Here is an 8,524-nt window from a genome sequence, read left to right on the forward strand (position 1 = left end):
AATGTCACTCCCCAATATTTATAGGGTTAAGTGTCTAAGTTAAACAAGAAATGAACTTATATAATAAGATTTCAAAAACATATAAAATTGAAAATAAATTGTCGTAAAGTAATCATTAAAATCAACCGGTTTTTAAAAGATATTTTACCTTTTAAAAACAAACTAAGTTTTTCTATTAAAAAAGATCATTTTATAAACTCCGATAGTTTTACTAGATCATTTCAATGATCAATATAATCTTTCGAATTCGACCGTAATGTTTAGGCCGAATTTAAGAGATTACAACAAACATAAAAACATATTTCTTTAGTTTCCCCCTTCCATTTCATTTCTTTTTATTTGTTCCCTATGTTTGTCTTTTTACTTTCCAACTTACGTATAATTAAGCCATGACTTAGCAACTCAACTTAACATTTAATTTGGGCAGAAAAGAGCACCAATTCTATAGGAAACCCAAGGCCTAAACCTTTTGGGTTGAATTTGGGGCCCAAGAATGAATATATATATATAAGAATTATATGGGAGGTCAAAATATGCTATTAGACCCTGTACTTTGTATAAATTATAGTTTTAGTATATGCACTTTAATTTGATCAATTTTAATTTCTATATTTTTTAAATTTTGAAATTTTAGTCTTGACCCAATGGTAAAAATTAAATCTATTTGGTTAAATTATGCCATTAGTCTTGTATTATGCATAAAGTTGTAGATGTAATCCACGCTCACCAATTGGATCATTCTTAATGACTACATTTTTTGAATTTTAAAATTTTAGTCTTAATGCAAATGATAATCATTAAATCTAATAAATGATTATTTGTGAGTAATATGTGAAAATAAAAAAACAAACATAGCATTACAAATATGATAACATGTTTGACACATCAAAATTTTAAAATAACAACTTAATGAATTTAATAGTTATCATTTGGTTAGGACTGAAATTTTCAAATTCTAAAAGTACAAAGATTGAAAATAACCAAATTAGAATATAGGTAATAAATTCACATCTTACGCAAAGTACAGAGTCTAATAGAAGAATTTGACCTATATGAAATATGTTGAATGGTAAAATAGTGTTTCAAAAAAATCAAAAATTCAATTAAGCCTCAATAAAAAATTTGCACCCAATTAAGCTTTTAAAGCTGAAGAACTAATCAATCAATCCCTCGTTAACTTAATCAAGTTTGATTGTTAAATTTTACCAATGTTGTTGGTGGAGCAAGCAAATGGTGACACGTGATGCATCACGTCTACTTAATGCTAATATTTCATTTTGTCACGGCAACAAATATTTTTTAAAACTTAAAAATATTAAAAAAATAAATAAAATTTGTAATAATTATTTTAAAAATCATACGGCACATCATTTGTTGTTAGTTGCTTACTCTGTTAGTCATGTCAACAAAATATAACGATCAAACTTTATCAACGTTAAACGAAAACTTAATTAATTAATTTTTTAGCTTTAAGGACTCAATTATGTGCAAATTTTTAATAAAAACTTAAAACGAAATGGTTGACTTATTGACTAATAAGTAGCATTAATTAATTTTTTTTAAATTAAAAAGTTGTCTTTCTATTTAACTAAATTAATTTGTGATCCCCATTTAATTTTATTAAATTAAATGACAAACGATTGTGTTAGACATAAATGGTTTTAAAGGAGATAAAATTTGTAATCCAGATCAAGTTTCGATGGCTCTTGAAGTGGACTTTATTGGTTATAGATCAAATCTCAAAGGCTCCTGAATCCGAATCGAATTAAATTCTCAAGCAAGCATCTTAAAATTTAATTTTAAAATCAAGTCTTGACAATCATTGAAATAACTAACATCCTTTCAAGATCAAATCTAAACGATCTTTGGATTAAATCTCCACTTAAAAGAAGAATCAAATGATTTATTAAACAGTATATTAAAAAGAATAATCAATAAAGTCTCAACTTTATTGATCTTGGATTCTTGAGCATTCAAATTTGAATAGTACCATGTACAATTGTGATACGTGATACTCCTACATGTGTATATGATATAAATGGGTTTTATCAAATTCTTCGTCCACTGTATTTTGTACACAAGTTTAATTTTACATTGCAAATAAAAATGTATTAAAATTAATTGTATCCCTAATAGATTTTAAAAAATTTTGGTCTATATTAGAGATGCTCATGGGCCGGGTTGAGTCGAATTCTGGTCAGGTCTAAGCATGATATTAACATACTTTATGTTTGTCTAAGTTCAGCCCGATCTGAAAATTTGGCCTAAAATTTTGCCCAAAACCCGCCCATATTTGCAAAAGACTAGCTCAAACTCATTTTAGGTCAATTCATATTATTTTTTAAACTTTTTTTAAAAATATTTATATTATATTATTTTAATATTTAATAAAATTATATTTTTTATTAAAAGTTTTTATATAGTCATCTTAACATTTTTTAATGTTTATATTAGAGTAGTATTATATATTTAGGATAGGTTTATTTTTTTAATGTGTTCTAAATTACATAATATATAAAAATAACATAATATAAAAAATTATAAACTTAAAAACAGACCAGTCGGGCATTGAATGTTCGAGCCCGAGCCCAACTCATATTTTAAATAGGCCTAATATTTTTGTCCAATACCATTTTTCGAACCTAATATTTTTACCCAAACCCTCTCAAATTTCGAGCAGACCTCGAACTTGGACGAGCAGCTCAACCCATGAACCGGCCTAGTATATATGCAATGATTTGTGCTAAAAGAGGCAAGATTAATTACAACCAAGTAACTATTTAACTGTTGTTAATTTGTCTAAAAAAGTTACTTATCTTTAGCTTCAAAAACAAATAATTACAACGGTAATTCCACATGTTAATTTCCCTATCTAAGATGTTTAGCTTGCCGTTCTCTAAAATATTACTGCTTCAAATATATGTTACTACTTTTAACCCCAAAGCTAAATTACCCATACGAAACTGTCTTCACTTTATTTTATTTTTTTACCCTCTTATAAAAAAAACAACGTGAAATTTTTCTTTTACTTGGGTTCGTAAAAACAAATAACATCAACTTTAAAGAAAAACAACAAAAGTAACCAGGTGGTAATTTTTTCACCCCCGTGTAAAACATTGAAATCGTCACGGCAGCAAAGTTTTCAAAGCTTAGTTCCAAGGGTGGTAAAAAAGTCAAAAAATTACCATTTTTTGTAGTTTTAAAAACTTGATAGCTAACTACCTTTAAGAGGGTAAAAATAAATGACTGACTTTCTACCTCTATTTTATCTTTGTTTTAACCACCATTTGTTAGAAGAAATGCTTCTTGCTTTGAACAATGAGTAGAAAAATAAGTGGTATTAGTTTTTTTTTAAAAAATTATTAATTTATCGGTATTATTTGTCTAAACTCGAAGCTTTTCCGATATTTAAGAAGTTTAAACAAAATAACATGAAAATTGAGCTCGAGCAAAAAAATTAGGCATGTTTAATGTGGGTTGGGCCAAGCTTCAATATTCAAGGCTAGCTCTACCTTGGCTAGGGGAGAGCATTTGGTTTTTCGGTCGACTTTTTTATTAACCTGGCTTAATCGACTATAATATATTGAATTAGATTTCAAAAATATACATAACCGAACCAGTTTTAGGTCAGGCGGTTAACCAAATTTAATTATCAGACTTAAATAATTTATATTTATTTTATACATTATAAATATAAATATATTTTAAATAATTAAAAATATTAAACTAAGTAGGTTTTTTCGATCGGATTGGTTTGAAAATTCAAAAACCGATAACCGATCGAAATAGTTGAAAAAACCAAACCCATAGCCAAAAAATAGACCAAACCTCCAAATTGAGATTAACTAAACCAATTGGATTGGTTTAGTTACTTTTCTCGGTTTTAACCGAAAATTGTTCCCCTAGTCTTTGCTAGTTTTTTTAATATTAGGTTCTGATCATATCTACCCTTTTACAATGCCTAGAACTATCCATATTCCCTCCTCAACCCATAAATAGGAGGATAATACACTTTAACGCATTCGAACCTATACATTCACGCATTGGCAATAATACTCATACAAATCGAACTAAACACTATGCTTTTCACCTAAACTTAAGTTTCACTATAGTAATCCTTATTTAATTAATCCAATAAGGTGGAATAAAATTAGTTTATAATTTAGTCTAAAAGGTAATTAACACCCAAATTCCAAGGAAGGTAAGTGATAAGTGGATATTGTCTACAGAATGTAGACAAATTTAATTATCCCAATTTTTTTAAAAATATTATATTTTTAATTAAAAAATGGTATGGCTTGTAGGTTGAAAAAATATGTGAAAAAAAAAATAAACATTAAATTCAATGTAACTTGTAAATAAAGATAATGAGGTAAGGATTAGGAGGAAAAAACTTTTGGAAAGTTGGAAGCTCTAACTACTCTTTTTAACTCCCTATTGACTTAGTGAATGAAAGTGATGTCACCTTTTTTTATTGGGGTTAATATGATTTTTAGTCCCTGAATTAGACAATTAGGTCCACTTTAGGACCTATATTTTTTCCGGTCCACTTTGGTAACTAAACTTAGAAACTAAGCTCATTTTGGTCTTCACGTAATCTTATAGTATCACATCATCAAATCTTGATTGAATTTAAGTACTAAAGTAAACCTAATTACCATGTTTAAGGACTAAAAGTTATATTAACCCTTATCCAAGTTTTATATTCTAAACTAGTATTAGAAAAATACTATAAATTACACACATTCGAAGAACTATCACTCAAATTAATCATTACAAAATACGACCAGTTGAATAATTAAAATAATATCCAAACATAAAATCAGAATAAATCTAATTCGATATTTATATTAAAATTATTTTAAATAAGGAATTAAATACATGAAAAGTCAAATGAGATTTTTAGACTTGAAAAGTATTTAGCCGTAATTGTAAAGGCAAATACTGATAAGAGGAGGATATTGGAAATGGAATTAGATAGATTGTGGTTGACTGTCATTTTCTTATCCCTGTTTCCAAACAAATGCAGCCTTTGACTCAATGTCAATTTCTCTTGGCAGCCTTCTTATTAGATTCAATTTCTTTTTTCTTCGAAACATTTCATTTTCATCAATAATATTCTTCATCATCAGATTTTGGTTGCTTTTCCTTTTTAATTTTCTTTTGTCGATTGAGTCTTAACTCGATTAGTATAAGTATTATTGTTAATATAGAATGATATGGATTTAAGTGCACTGAAACACGTTATCCTCCTATTTATAAGGTTAGAGAGGGATTATGAATAATTCTAAAGAGAATAGATTGTTTTATGCATTAAAAATTGTTTTTTCATTTAAAGTAATTTTTTAACTTACATATCATTAAATTGTTTTATGCTATTTTTTTCTTTTTGTTGTCAAAGATATTGTTACTATAATTATATTCCTATTAAATTACATTCATATTGACAAAGATTATGTTTATAACTGGAATCATATTACATTATATGCATATGACAGTCTTCATCTTGTTAATAATTTGTGATAAAGCAGCATTTAAGTAAAATTTTTTAATTTGACCCCTACAATTTTTTCTAATCTACATTAACTCAGAAGTTTGGTAACCTTTTTCAATTTAATCTTTGAATTTGAATTTCGTTAAAGAATGATGATGTGGTACTTTGGGGTTACTCCGTGTCATCACCTAAAATTTTCTAAAAATATTATTTAAAATCTACAAAAAGACAAAATTATTAAGAAATCATTAAAAAATTAAAAGAAATTATAAATATTCAAAAACAAATTTTAAAAATTAGGTGATTACACAACATTTTAGAGTGTAACATCATCACACCCTAACAAAGATCCAAGTTCAAGGACCAAATTAAAAAAAATGTCAAATTCTTAGACTGATGTGGACTAAAAATAATTTATAGACCAAAATGTAAATAAAATTACTAAATTTGAACACAAAATATTATCCCTAATCATTTTTATGTCAACATCAATACTATAGCAAGATTTTCTATAATAGTAGAAAAAATATTCTCTACAATTTTTCTGATTAATATAAGCCTAGTGTATATATTTTATATTTTTTCAAAGGTTTAAAATTTATTATGTTTAATATTTGTGTATATATAATTTTATTTTATTTTATGTATGATAGATGGATAAACTGCATTTTACATGTAGATATTTTATACTCCCATTATTGTTTCTTTCCCTGAAATTACTTACCTAATTTAATTTTATTTTTGAATAATCTAATTATAAGTTATGATCATTTCTGCTCTTTTCTTAAGCAATGTGTAACGCCCCAATTTTCGCGAATTCTGTGAATGTTGGCATAGGTTTAATTATGTTAGTGGGCCTCTAGAAGGCCCAAGATTAAGATGGAACCTGCTAATTTTAGTTAATTTTTGTTCCATAAGAAAAAAGGAGTGAAATTATGAAATAGGACCTATGTGAAAATGTTTGAAAATACTATAGGCTAATTTGTAGTGGCCAAATAAATAGTAGTGCAAAATAGGAGGATTTGCATGTCAAATTCCCCACTTTTAATGTGGTGGCCGGCCAAGGTGATGGATAGTTGATAATGTATGCATTTTAGCATTTTAATAGTTAATGGATGATAATGGATGATGGGCATTAGCATTTTAATAGTTAATGGATGATGGGCATGGTAAGCATTATGGGCATATTTTTATTGGAATTATGGCATGAGTATGGCACAAATATTAGTATATCATTTATGTGTCATAAAATGTTGAGTGATAAGAATAACAAAAGGAAGTAAAGGAAGGTTTTTGTTCATTCTTTGTTCTTCATAGCCGAATTTGAGAGAGAGCAAATAGGGGAGGAAACCCTTGAATATTCAGTCACTAGGAGGGGGAAAAATTGAAGGTAAGTTCTTGGTACTTTGCTTCTATCTTGATGTTCATGAGTTCTTCTTGATTCTACCCTAACTCATGAAGCATATTTTGGTTTTTGGTTGTTGTTTCATGTTCTTTTGATGAAAAATAGAAGATAGGTGAAGTTGAGCCAAACAAATGATCATGCATGTGCCTTAGATGCTAAAGGGAAAAATCGGCTAACATGTTATGCTTTAAAATGATGAAATGGAGATAATGCTTAAGTAAAAATCATAGATATGTGATGATTGATTGGTGATATACATGTTTAAATAACATGCATGCAAGATAGGTGTAAGAAAGAGTGATTTGGTAATAAATCTGCTTGGGACAGCAGAAGTAACGTGACTTTGGAAAATCACCATAAATTGTGGGAGATGAATTAGAAGCTGAATAAATTATGTAATTAAAGCTTAATGAGTCTAGTTTCAAATGAAATAAACTAGAACATATTTTGAATTCTGTACAATGAGAAATTTGATTTGTAATGAAGAGTGGTCAGATTAGTCAAGCAGTGAAACATGGGAAACTTTGAGAAAAATCTGGTATTTATTGGCTAAACCAAAAATTCTGAAAATTTTATGGATAGAATATATATGAGTCTATTTTCAGGGAAAATTAACGGCACTTGATTTGGAGTTTCGTAGCTCCAGTTATAAATGATTTAGTGACTGTTGCTCAGGAAGACAGCTTGCAGTGAAATTATAATTATGTGGTAAACATTGACAAAAATTTGTTAATGAGTTGCTTATTGATTTCTTATAAGCTTTGTAACACCCCGTACCCGAGTCCGTCGCCGGAGTCGGACACGAGGGGTTTGCAGACTTAAATCACTTCTTTGCACAATCCATTTTAAAATTTTCCAGGCAAGCTGGCTAACTGCATCACTGTCACCTTAAAAAACATATCTTGAGTTTCACAACTCGAAAATCAGTTTCGTAATTTTTCCCTGAAACTAGACTCATATATGCATCTACAAATTTTTTTCTAGAATTTTTGGTCAGGCCAATTAGTACAGTTTATTAGTCAAAGTCTCCCCTGTTACAGGGATCGACTACACTGACCTTTGCACATTACGACTTGGATATCTCCCTGTACAAGGCTTCAATACTGATGCCATTTGTTTCTATAGAAACTAGACTCGAAAAGGAATCTGTACATATATGACATGACTTATAATTATCTCTGGTTAATTTATAATGAATTTCCAAAGTCGGAACAGGGAATCCAGAAACCGTTCTGGCCCTGTCTCACGAAAACTTAAATATCTCTTAACATACTCTTCATATGGTCATTTCGTTACTTTCCTATGAAAATAGAGTCATCAAGGTTCGATTACATAATTTATTCACTATTTAATTCTATTCCTACTATTTTTAGTGATTTTTCACATTCACGTCACTGCTGCTATCAGCATCTATTTTTAAGGTAAACTTTACCTATTTCATGATCCTCCATGGATCAACTAGAGTTTGTCATACATATACCAAAAGTGATCATGAATGACCATTCCCATGGCTAACCGTTACCAACATTTCCATACCTCTCGACAAACAACATACAAAACGATTTTAATGCTATGATCAAAGTATGTTTAAGCCATTTTCGCATGGCTATCCAAATTTACACAAA

The sequence above is a fragment of the Gossypium hirsutum genome, chromosome A11, assembly GCF_007990345.1.
Source record: "Gossypium hirsutum isolate 1008001.06 chromosome A11, Gossypium_hirsutum_v2.1, whole genome shotgun sequence".
Taxonomy (NCBI): Eukaryota; Viridiplantae; Streptophyta; class Magnoliopsida; order Malvales; family Malvaceae; genus Gossypium; species Gossypium hirsutum.